The 13,211-nt window shown below is 41.0% G+C and overlaps 1 non-coding gene across 1 annotated transcript; it reads right to left on the bottom strand.

The window, feature by feature from the left end:
• Nucleotides 1–10,655: 10,655 nt before the first annotated feature.
• LOC132650231 (small nucleolar RNA SNORA17) lies at nt 10,656–10,787 on the bottom strand. Its single transcript, XR_009588611.1, has one exon. It is a non-coding gene; the product is annotated as a small nucleolar RNA SNORA17 (small nucleolar RNA).
• Nucleotides 10,788–13,211: the final 2,424 nt, after the last annotated feature.

Raw genomic sequence — 13,211 nt, 5'->3', positions numbered from 1 at the left:
CTTCCTTATCCACTCACCCTCATGTTTGTCCTTGACAAACACCACTGTCCTAATCAGTGTTCTATTGCTATGAAGCAACACCAGGACCAAAGCAACTCTTCTGAAGGAAAGTATCTAAATTAAGGGCTCGCTTACAGTTTCAGCAGCTTAGTCCCATTACATCACGGAGAGACACATGTTGACATGCAGGCAGGCGTGGTTCTGGAGCTAAGAGATTTGATCCACAGGCAGAAAGAGAGAAAGTTTGAGGGGAGAGGAAGAGAAGGAGGAAAGGAGAGGGACAGAGAGAGAGAGAGAGTTAGAGTAAAAGAGACAGGTCCTGGCATGGGCTTTAGAGATATCAAAGTTTATCCCGAATGATACACATTCTCCAACAGGGCCACCCCTCCTAATCCTTTTAAGTAGTGTCACTTCCTGGTGACAAAAACATCCAAATATATGAACCTGTGGGGGCCATTCTTATTCAAACCACCACAACCATCAATTTATAGATGTTCCTCCTGCCAGCATTATCGGAGCCTTGTCACTCATTTTCTAATCCAGTGACATAAGGGACTTCTTTACCTACTAATAAGCTCTTGGCACCCCTTTTCAGATTCTGGAGGAGCTGCCTCTTACACTTAGAATAGGGACCCACCTACTTGACAAGGCACATCTGGCCCTGCCACATCTAAATGCCACATCTGCAGCATAGCCCTCCTGTTGCTGCACTCTGATCCAAATTCTAACCAATGCACATGTCTTTTTTTTTTTAATCTTTTATGTGGCCCATACAGGCCCTCTCTTATTCCTACAACCTCACAGATGACTTTTCCTTTGTTTGTCATGTGCCTCATCCCTTCTCCTGCCTGAGTCCCAATTAACCTCCCAGCTCTCCTCATCTAGGCTAAGTAAACCAATTTCCATCTTATGTAGGGTGTGTCCCAATGAAAAGAAAGAAATTTTAATATTTTGACTGACAGCAAGTGATAGGGTTAAAATTCCACAAATGAAGTGACTAATTATAGTTGAATCTGAGAGCAAGGTTTTATGGGTAATGCTTAAAGAAAGTTAGAATACACAGAGGTAACTATGGAAGGTGAAAAACTAATTTTCTTGAATGGAGCCATCATTTCACTCTCTGTCTTGATCATTTTATGTATTTATACTATAATATAAATATCAAAATAATGACACTTAAAGAAAATAAAACCATGTGTTTTTAAGGAGTTTCAGAAAAGAAGTAGCATACATATAGCATAGATCTCCCCTTATTTCTTATGGACCTGCTGTTACATTTGAATTTAGAGTGAGAATTACAGCCCTATTTTTTTTTATTCTGGTGGAATCCAGACTGTGGTCATACCTCACACAAAAGAAGGAGCAGCACAAATGTGGATAGAATATATCTCCTCATGGAATCCTTCAACCAAGGAATAAACAGGAGTGGTCCTCGTTGCTCACTACATTTTGGTGAGATACTTCTTCACCACAAGATTAGTGACACTGACACATTATACTGACTTGTAATCTTTTTGCACAGGGACTGGCCATTATGAATCTTCAAGGAGTTCAAGCTCAACCATGTTGTAAGTCAGGGAGACTGGAAGGGACTCTTCAGTGTTTTGTTTTGTTTTTTAATGCAGCTCCACAGTTGCCCTCAATAAGTGCCACAGACAATGAGAGGGCACTTCAGTTAGTTCCTACATATCCTGAGGAAAGATCAAACCCAAAGCTGGTCCTTCCTACCAGCTTTTTCAAGTGAGCGTATGCTACTTCATATGGTATTGTGCTGACTGTTTTATGTCAACTTAACACAGCAGGAGTCATTTCTAAGAGGTAGCCTCAATTGAAAAAAGAAATGCCTTCACCACATTGGCCTGTGAGAAAGCCAGTGGTGCTTCTTCTTCACTGATGATTGATATGGGAGCTTCCAGCTCGCTGTGGTACCACCCCAGGCCTGATGATCCTGTGTGGTATAAGAAAGCAAGCTGATCAAGCCAATAAGGAGAAAAGAATTCCGTTACCTCTTCATCAGTTCCTGCCTTAAGATGAAATAAACCTTTTTTCTCCCCAACTTGCTTTTGGTTATGGTGTTTCATCACAACAATAAAAATTCTTGTTTTGTTTTTCTTTTTTAGAGACAGGGTTTCTCTGTGTAGCCTTGGCTGTCCTGGACCGGCTTTGTAGACCAGGCTGGCCTTGAACTCACAGTGATCAGCCTGCCTCTGCCACCCTGAATCCTGGGATTACAAATGTGCACCATCATGACTGCTGCAATAGAAATTGGTACCAGAACTAGTATATTGCTGTGGCAGACCTGAACCATGTGTTTTGGGGAGTATTGAGGAAGGACTTTGGAACTTTAGTCTAGAGAAGCTATTATGTGCTTGGAACTTAATGAGCTATTGTAAATATGTAGAATATAATGCTGAGAGCAGTGCAGATGATGGGGCCTACCTTAAAAGCTTTCAGAAGGAAGTAAAGACTCTACTGGCACTATTGATGTGATATTTTGAAGAGCCACTAAAGTAAAGCCTTTACTTTGCTAGGACAGTAAATGCTGTTCAGGTGGAGGTAAGAATTACCAGTGATTAAGAAGAGATCAGCATCATGGATGAATGTGGCCAGATTTAGTTACTTTGTGGGTTCCTCTTCCTTCCACTATTTTAACTTCTTAACACTAGACAGGGAAAAAAAGGATAGAGAAGAAAGGAAGAGATCCCTGAATAAAGTCATGGGTTAGAAATGGGGCATGTGGGCAGAGTGCAGGGAATCTTAGGAAAGAAGTGGGAAATAGTAAGATCTGGAGATGACAGGAACTCCATAAGGAGAGCAACAGAACCAAAAAAATCTGAGCACAGGGGTCATTCTGGAGACTGATACTCCAACTAAGTACCATGCATGGAGATAACCTAGAACCCCTGCACAGATGTAGCCCATGGCAGTTCAGTGTCCAAGTGGGTTCCATAGTAATGGAAACAGGGACTGCCTCTAACATAAACTGATTGGCCTGGTCTTTGATCACCTTCCCCTGAGGGAGGAGCAGCCTTACCAGGACACAGAGGAAGACAATGCAGCCACTCCTGATGAGACCTGATAGATGAGGATCAGAAGGAAGGAGAGGAGGACCTCCCCTATCAGTGGACTTATGGAGGGGGATGGGTAGAGAAGGAGGAGAGAAGGTGGGATTGGGAGGGGAGGAGGGAGGAGTTTACGGGGGGATACAAAGTGAATAAAGTGTAATTAATAAAAATTAAAATAAAAAATATTTAAAAAAATAAATAGGGCATAGTTATCTTTAGACCATTTCCTGCTGATTACGGGTATCAAGCTCCTTGGGGTAAGTTTGATCCTCACTGTCAGGATATCTAATATCTTCTTGTGGTTTTGTTCTTTACACACAACTACTTAACAAACTGTGACCAAAAACAACCAACAGCAATCACAGCAACAATAGCAATCAACAACAACCAATCAAACATCTACCAATAGCCCACCCCACCTCTCAGAGCCCTTACACTTACATACCCTCTGAAAAGTCCCCATAATTCCAAACATTCCAAACACAATCACAGAAACTACCTACAGCTGTGAAAAACAAGCCTCTACTAGAGCTGCTGCAAAGCAGCTCCCTATCCCTACAGCCACGGTTATAATGAAAATATATTCTTATAATACTTCTGTGTTTTTTTTTTCTGTGTGTAGCCTTGGCTGACCTGGACTCACTTTGTAGACCAGGCTGGCCTCGAAGTCCCAGAGGCCTGCCTCTGCCTCCCAAAATGCTAGGATTACAAGCTTGTGCCACCACACTCAGCATTTCTGTGTTTTTTTTTTTTTTTGTGTGTGTGTGTGTGTGTGTTTCTTTTTAACATGCCTTTATTTTTTAATTAAATTTTTATTTTTTATATTAATTACTCCCAGTAGCAGGGATCATGGAAACTAATGATGACACTCTCCAACCAGACAGGACTTCTGGTGGAGGGAGGGGAACACCAACCCACCCACAAAAACTTTGACCCAAAATTTACCCTGCCTACAAGATGTGTAGGGATAAAGACAGATTAGAGCCTGTGGAAATGCCCAACCAATACCTGGCCCAAACTGAGACCCACCCCATAGGAGAGAGCCAACCCCTGACACTATTAACAATACTCTGCTATGCTTGCAGACTGAAGCCTAGCATTGCTGACTTCTGAGAAGTGGATCTTACAAATGCTGAAATTCATAACAAAACATTGGATGAAGGGTAGGAGTCTTGAGGAAAAGTGGGAGGAAGAATAGAAGGACCTGGAGGCTAACAGGAGCTCCACAAGAATATCAACAGAGCCAACTAACGGAGGCCCAAAGGGGCTTGCGGAGACTGAAGCACCAACCAAGGACCATGCATGTACATGGAGCTAGGCCCCCTACACAAATGTAACAGATGGGCAGTTCAAGCTTCATGTGGGTCATGTGGGTTTCCTAGTAAGAGGTACAGAAGCTGTCTCTGACATGGACTCTGTTGCCTGCTATTTGATCACTTCCCCTTAGCAGGGCTGTGTCACCAGGCCACAGAGGAAGAGGATGCTCTGTACTGATGTGACTTGATGTACTGGGGTAGGTTGATGGGGGTACCCCTTTTCTGAGGAGAAAGAAAGGGAGGTAAGGGGGAAAAGGGAAAGAGGGTAGGACCTAAAGGAGAGAAGGAAGGGGGCTACAATCAGGATATAAACTTAGTTAGTTAGTTAGTTAGTTAGTTAGTTAGTTAGTTGGTTGGTTGGTTGGTTGGTTGGTTGGTTGGTTGGTTGGTTGGTTGGTTGGTTGGTTGGTTGGTTGGTTGGTTGGCTGGTTGGTTAGTTAAAAAGCCAGGTGTGGTGGTGCATGCTTATAATCCTAGCACTCAGGAAGGCAGAGGGAGATAAAGGCAGGCAGATTGCTGTGAGTTTGAGGCCACCCTGGTCAAAAAAGCAAGTCTAGGACAGCTAAGGCTACACAGAGAAACCCTGTCTGAAAAAAATAGATAGATAGATAGATAGATAGATAGATAGATAGATAGATAGATAGATAGATAGATAGATAGATATTAAAAAATTTAAAAAACTTGGTTTTTAAATTGACAGATGATTGGAGAAATATAGTATTGTACTTAGAATGTATTTTCTTCTCTCACTGTATCTATACTAGGAGGAAAGAGCTCCAGAAAGAGACATAAGGATTCTGTAAGTGTAAGGATTGTGTAATAGAGGTAAGGATTGTGTAAGTAGATTAATTTTCTTACCTGCCACATCTAGGATAATCCATGATTCTTCAGCAGAGATTGAAATTTCAGGATGAGGAGCCAACCTGTTCCCCGAGGACATTCTGTCCTATAAGGTGGGCTTGAGGTCAAGGACTTGTCTTTTTCTACTACGAGAACTGGGACAATCCACCCTCAAATACTAGACCCTTGGGTCCATGCATACTGTAATTTGTAGTAAGGGAGTTTGAGTGCATTCGTGTATCCAATGGCCTGGGTGTTTACACTTGAAGCTAGACTGACATTGACCTTTTGGTCTCTCCTACTTATTATAGGAAGTTATTGGTAGGCAGGTCTGGACAATATCACCTTCAAGGACAAACACTAGTCTTCCTCCAGATCTCAGTTGTTAAACACTAAGAAAGTAGTGCCCAAAGCTGAGTCTGAGGGGGTCTGACATCCTATCTATTGTGTCTGAAGTTTCCTACAGATGTCAGGGGCTGGCTGTATAACATAATGCTAAGCTAAAAAATCTTCTATTTCATCAATGAGTTATTCAGTTAGTGGATTTCCTAAAAGTTTCAGTTAGCCTGTTGAGAAATTAGGCAATATATTCTTTCTTTTCTTGAGTGACTGCCCAGATCTTGTCATAGTTAGCAGGTTTCCGAATGCAAGTTTCATTCCAGAAATAAAGCTTTCTAATATTATCCTCTGACTATGGTTTTCTGTTGCAGTTTTGTAATGCCAATCTGTAGATAACTGATCTGGGAGAGCCTAGGCACTAGGCTAATAGGTATTAAGATTTTGAGTGAATACCTAACTTACCATGGTGCTATAGTTAAATGTCACCCATATCTACAAAAGATTAATGTGCTAAGTTTTTTTTTTATCCCTAGCTAGTGCTCCTATTTTTGGAGGTTCTGGACACTTAAGGAGATGGTATGTAGCTGGAGGAAGTACACACTGCGATGAGTTTGCCTTTGAAAATTTCACCTCATCTCTGCCTCCAGTCCACCATGATATGAGTAGCAGCTGCCTCTTGCAATCACCATGGTGACATTCTGCCTCAACACATAACAGAGCCAAGGACTATGGACTCAGCTATCTATATCTGAACCAACCTGAATTAGTCAAACTCCTCTTAGGTTGTTCCCAAAGTATGTTGGATAGAAGGACCCGGAGGCAACAGGAACTCTACAAGAAAACCAATAGAGAAAACAAAAATTTAAATCTAGAAAAAAATCAAAATAAAACCAAGCAAAAGAACAAAAAATAATAATAATAAGCATTTTTCCAAACACCTTCTAAAACAGAATAACAAAAATTGATAGAATAAAACAATAAAATCAAAAGTAAGTTCTTTTTAAAACATCAGTTAATTTAACAGAACCAGATTTAAAGAAAAAAAGAACTGGTGTGTGTGTGTGTGTGTGTGTGTGTGTGTGTTTGTGTTTGCATGTATGTGTGTGTGTGTGTGAGTGTGTGTATTATAAAAAATAAGCAATGTAAGTAATCCCAAAAGTATACATTCTTCAGCTATTAAATTAATAAGAAGATAGTATATAAAATATTATACAGAAAATGATATTAAGAGAAAATGGGGAATTTACTTGGAAAATAATAACTTTCAAACTTCAATCAGGAAAATATAGACATCAATAGTCTATATTTATTGACAAGATTGAATTCAAATTGTTTAAACATGTATGGAAGAAATAATCCCAACTGTATACAAACTTTATCAAACCCAATACATAACATTTTAAGAAAGTAAAATTATAAACCAATATAAATTATGAACACTGACATGATAATCCAAAATAAAATGTTAGTAGTCTGTTAGCAGCAAAAAGGTAAAATTAAAATTAAAAAGGTAAGGCTGGGTGGTGATGCACACCTTTAAACCCAACACTCAGGAGGCAGAAGCAGGTGGATCTCTACGAGTTCAAGGCCAGTTTAGTCTACCTACTGAATTTCAGGCAAGCAATGGGTACATACAGAAACTCTGACTCAGATAAATAGGTAGGTAGATAGACAGATAATAAAAAAGTAAATTTCTATAGCTTCGTGGGGTTTATACCATAATTTGAATGTGAACCGAACATTTTGAAATTAAGTTCTGTGATTGACAAGCTTATAAAAATAAGCATCTCAACAAATAAATTTGACCAATCTATGTGAGTTTGAGACCACCGTGATCTACAGAGCAAGTTGCAGGGTAGGCAGGGCTACACAAAGGAACCCTGACACAAGAAAAAAAAAGTTGAAAATTTTTGAAAAAAATTGATAAAATTCAACATGGTATAAATTACCAGCAAACCAGGGGGAGAGAAGAACATTTATTGCTGGTAATTGTTATATACAAAATATTTAATGTTATTTTTTAACAAAATCGCATATGTTCGATTTTACCAATAAAGACTCAGGAGCCAAATGCTGAGATGAAAGACTACTAGTTTGCTCAGAGAGGCAGAGAAAGCACCCAGTTCACCTTCCTCCTCAGCTGACTTCCCCAAAAAAGAGGAGGTCTCCTTCCCCAGGCCATCTCAAAAAAAATAAATAAACAAACAAACAAACAACAACAACAACAAAAACTCAAGCTGAATGTTTTTCTCTTCTACTTCCTGTGCATCTCTCTATCCGTGCTCCTTACTTCCTCTTACTCTCTCTGTTTTTTCTCTATGTTCACTCCCTGCCAGCTGCTTGCTTGTTTTGCCTCTTGATCTAGGCTTAACTTTATTTAATCTTGTTTACAATACTCAGGCATAAAGCACTTGGATTAAAGGTATGTGCTAAGGCTGAGCCACACCACACCTAGAAACAGGTTTTTCTAGTAAACAAAACAAGCTCAGGGTTCACAGTATGTTCAAACATCCTGCAACAATCTAAAGTTAACATAATCTTTAATTGTAAAAGACTGAGTGCTAGCCATTTTGGCTAGGGTGAGATGAAATCTCAAAATAAATTTAATTTGCATTTCCCTGATGGCTAAGGGTGGTGAAGACTTTTTTAAAAATGTTTATTAGCCATTTGTATTTCTTCTTTTGAAAACTGTCACTTATTGGCTGGACTATTTGAGTTTGGAGGTGATTAATGTTTACAGTTAATTTATATATTCTAAATATCATTTCTTATCTGAAGTACAGGTTGCAAAGATGAGTATAGGTCATGAAACTAGAAAAAACAACCATGAAAGAGTGGGGAAAAGTCTTAAAGGAGAGTTGGGAGGAAAGAAAGTAAGAGAATACATGTGACATGGACGCAAAAAGGGGATAATGGAGTAATAAGGAAAATAGCACTATGAGGTGGACACATAGATGAGGAAGAGAGAGTGAGGAAAATATGTATAAAAATGCCATACTGAAACCAACTACTTTATATGCTGATTTAAAAAAAAAAACTAATTAAAAATGAAAGTAAATACTTTTCATCTTCAGATTGAGAACAAGGCAATGATGTATGCTTTTGTCACTCTTATTCAATATTTTATGGGTTGCTCACAAGAAAAATCAAAGCAACGTCTATTTACAGAAAAGATGTAATTCTGTAAAACTATAGAAAACCACATGAGCTGATAACTAACATAATACTCATGGGAAAAGTCAGTTCTATTTCTGTATCCCAGCCATAGACAATTAAAATTTAAATAAAAATTAGTATGGTTTGCTAAAGCAACAAAGTAATGCAATATGTAGTGACAGCTAATTTAGCTTTAAAAAGTATATATAACATTCATATGTAAAATCATGCAAATCTTAGGTGAAGGTAGTCGAAGTAATTTTTTTCAACTTTTTATTGGTTCTTTGTGACTTTAACATCATGTACCTCAATCCCAGTCATCTCCCCTTGTACCTGTCCTCTACCCTTGCAACAAAGAAAAAAAAAAACAGAAACTTCTCATAGTGGAAGCTGTAGTGTGTCACAGTGTGTTCCACAGTATACACTTTGGTCCACATGTCTTTGCTTGCAAATGTTCATTTCAGTGACTTATGAGGCCTCTGGAAACTCAATATTGGAAACTCACCGGAACTCCTCTCGGATATTCTGCTGTTGCCCTGTGGCATGGAGATCCGCTAGTTTTGGATCTGTAGAACCCACCCCTTCATACACGCCAGCTGTTCATAGATGGGGTAGATGTGGGGTGGACCAAGTCAAAGTCCTGGATCTGGGCTGGTCAACCCTCTGACCTACCACTCTTCTACTCTCTGGGCCAACTCACCTGCAACCCCAGCAACAAGGGCTTACTCTACACTGCTACCCAGGCAAGGTGCAAAGCCTGCTCTCCAGAGTGCTACAGCTGTTAAGAGACAGGGAGAGCTCTCCCACTCTATGACCTCAGGGACAGATCTCCTGCATGCCATAGGTAGCAAGGGGAGAAGAGTAGGCATCTCTTTCTCACCATGTCAAGGCATGGCACACAAGAGTTGGGGCCAGCTCTCCCATACTCACATCTTAAGAGCCAGGTGTACTGGGCTGCCCAGATGAGGTGCAGGTCCCGCTCTCCTGAGCTCTACAGCTGGTGAGGGACAAAGACAGCTCTCCTGCTCTCATGGCCTCAGGACCAGGTCTCCCACCTGCCACAGGTGGCAAAGGGTAAGGGGGTGGAGGGTGTCTCTCCCTAATCCATGCCACGACACAGGAAACAGAGGCAGCGCCAGCTTTCCCATGCTCATACCCTCAGGGCAGGCTTACCTGCAACTCCCACAATGTGCAGATGCAGCTGGCTAGGGGTAGTGTCTGCTCGCTTGATCTCATGCCCCTAGGGCCAGCTCTCCCACAATGTCCAGGTGAGAGGTGGGGCCAGTTCTGCACAGCCCTCAGACATTAACACGTCCCAGGGAAACAAACCAGACTAGGACTATCCTCATGACCTTTGGTGGTAACAGACTCCTGCTGCTGCAGGGCTACAGTCCCAGATGTGACCCTCAGTGGCAGCACAGGCCAAGACCCCACCGTAGTCCCAGGTAACATCTCCGGGTACTCACATCAGGGTGTTCCTCATTATTCTTGAATCTCCTTCTCTTTCTCTTTCTCTTCCTCTTCCATTTTCCACCACTTATTTGCTCGTTTTAATGATTCCTGGGGTCTCTTGAGTATCTGGGGTTGTCTCAGGAGAGACATGCCCCACTTGTGCATTATGGCACTGGGCAGAGGTCATCTCAGGCACTGTCTGCCCTGCCCAGCCCCCTAGCCTGCGCAGAGCCAAACTTATGGTCATCTCAGACTAGCTCCCTGTCCAGGCCCCATGGCATTGGTCTGGTCATTGTCTCGAACTTGCTCCTTAACTGGGCCCACCTAAGTAACCCCATAAAAGGGTCATCTGTCTCAGGCTCACTTCTGGGGCCTGTGGTTACAGGTGGGGTCCTTCTAGTCTCTAGATCACTCCCCGCCCTGGGAACCTGTCCGGGCCTGCACAACACCAGACTGGTAGTTGTCTCAGGCTTCCTTTTTTTCAGGGAGTGTTAGGCTATTAACCATTCAGATGTTCACAGGTCAGACACTGAATGTAGACATAGCCTCTCTCTTCTCTACCACCTACCGACACACATGTGACATAGCAGTCATACCTGTAAATGCCTCTAGGGGCAGTGTGAAGCAATCTTAAATAAATGTACAAATACACAACATTGTCCTCTAGACTCAGTGCAATCCAAATTAAGATTACTGTGGCATTTTCATTATTTGGTAGCAAATAACCAACTGACTCATTTTATAAGATGTATGTGGAAAAAAGAAAACTAGAACAGCCTGGTAATTTTGTGAAATAGAAGAGAGAGCAAGAGTAGGAGAGCAAACAAGGGGAGACCAAAAGACTCCCAAAACAATAAAGGCTATTGTTGTTGCCCTTGGTTGTCTCCCAGAAGTTGGAGGTAAGTCACTACTGCAAAAACATAGGACTCAAAAAATTGAAACAGGACCTAATCTGAAAGTCTCCCTAACTTTTGTAGGACCAGAAGGTAATACGCAAGCTACCAAAAAGGAAAAAAAAATAGCAGTCTTACCCAGCACTTTTGCCAGTAAACCACAATGTCCAACATGGAAAGATGTCTCTAAATGTGTAATAGCAGCATGCATACCTTGGCAGTAACTGAAAGTTGTCTAATTGGACTTCAGGCCTGCTAAACAGGAGTAAAATCATGCCTAGTACTAAAAACCTGGACAACTACCTGAGTCTAGCATGGTTATGAGTCTTAAAAAATAAACTTCTAGCCAAGTGTGGTGGCACACACCTTTAATCCCAGCAGTCAGGGAGGCAGAAGCAGGTGGATCACTGTGAGTTTAAGGCCGGCCTTGTATACAAAGAGAGTCCAGGACAGCTAAGGCTACACAAAAAAAAACTGTCTCAAAAAAACAAATAATAATAATAATAATAATAATAATAATAATAATAAACTTCCATCCCCACTTTACTAATCCAACATATTTTTTGAGATTATAATTTAATTATAACATTTTTCCCTTCCCTTTCCTCTATTCAAACCTTCCCATATTCCCCTCCTCACTATCCCTCAAACTCATGGCTCTTTTTCACTAATTGTTATTCCATGAATATATGTATATACATTTTTAAATATAACTTGTTCATTCTTTACAGTGTCCAACACAATCCTTAACTGCATTTTAAATATTTGTCCTTGTACGCACAAAAAGTATATAGTTCCCCACTCCTCATCCAATAAGTTTCTCTTTGCAACTAAGAAAGACCACCACAGATAGCACAACTGGTCAAAATGTAGAGAACAACTAATCACAGGGTGCAAAGCCCCAGTTGATACATCTATAACACAACCCTCATACCTAAAATGAAGAGAACATTGAAGAAGAGAAGGAAGAAAGGTTGTAAAGAGAACTGGGAACTCAGCTGAATGATTGTGTCACCTAGAAATAACAGGGAGGTGTCACCTGTGATACTTCAACAATATGGCTGCATAAATAAAACATAAAAAAGTACAACACTGATGGGCATGCTAACATGAAAGTGGACCATCTCAAAGGACTTCATCCCCAGACAAAGTAATTCAGGCAACTAAGGACTTCTGAGAAGCGAAGATTTAGATTTCCAAAGGGATGAGCATCCTAATTGGTTATCCAATACCAAGTGCTCAGCCCTGAAATATACATACAAGAAACACTAAACAACCTCAGCAGTGTATGTGCTAATTAAATAAAAAGAGGTCATAAATTTTAAAGGAAGCAAGGAGAGGGGACATAGGAGGGTTTGGAAGGAAGAAAGGGGAGATAAAATGATGTAGTAATGTTTTAATTTAAAAAGTAAGATGAGCTCTTTCATTCTAGTCTCTCCTGGTTTACTCTTACTCCTGCTGCAGTATGCCTAAAGGAGTCCCTCTTACTACCTCACCTCCATTTCTGGGGACTCCACCTCTTGGTGCAATCTCAGGGTCCCTGCCACCCTCTCAGCTATTTCCTGCCACACTCTCAGCCTTCCTTTCCAGTGCAATTCCATTCTTTTGGGTCACCTACCAATCCACAGAAACACTTTCTGCCAGGGACTCTCAACGGCCACATTGGACTGGGACTCAGACAGGTAATTTTCACTATCCTTCACATCACCCTAGAAATACTCTCAGTCTTGCAGCAGCCTGCCTGCAGTAACCCTTCCTCTCACTCACCTTTATTCTCTGGGGACTCTGCCTCTCGGTGTGGACCCAGGGTCTCCCTAGCTCTTTCCCACTCTCTTTCTCAGCAATTCTTCCTAGCCTATCTTCATTTCTTTATGTCATCTGCCAACTCACAGAAAACATTCTCCACCAGAAACCCACAGCCACTACACGTAGCTAGGATCCAAAATAGGCAACAACAACAAAAGAACAAAACACCCACTCAACAAAGACAAGACCAAATATTTAATTAAGGAACACCTCAAGCAGCATAAATTCTAAATACCTAGTTCCAGCACAAAAGCAAAAACATAAACAGCCTTGACAATAAGCCTCTTTGAGACACAAACAACACTAATGCAATAAGCCTTAAGAGCAGCACTTCAGCTGAAACA

The sequence above is a fragment of the Meriones unguiculatus genome, chromosome X (genome assembly GCF_030254825.1).
Source record: "Meriones unguiculatus strain TT.TT164.6M chromosome X, Bangor_MerUng_6.1, whole genome shotgun sequence".
Classification (NCBI taxonomy): domain Eukaryota; kingdom Metazoa; phylum Chordata; class Mammalia; order Rodentia; family Muridae; genus Meriones; species Meriones unguiculatus.
The sequence above is the reverse complement of the archived record's forward strand: the minus strand, read 5'-3'. Positions and strand labels throughout refer to the sequence as shown.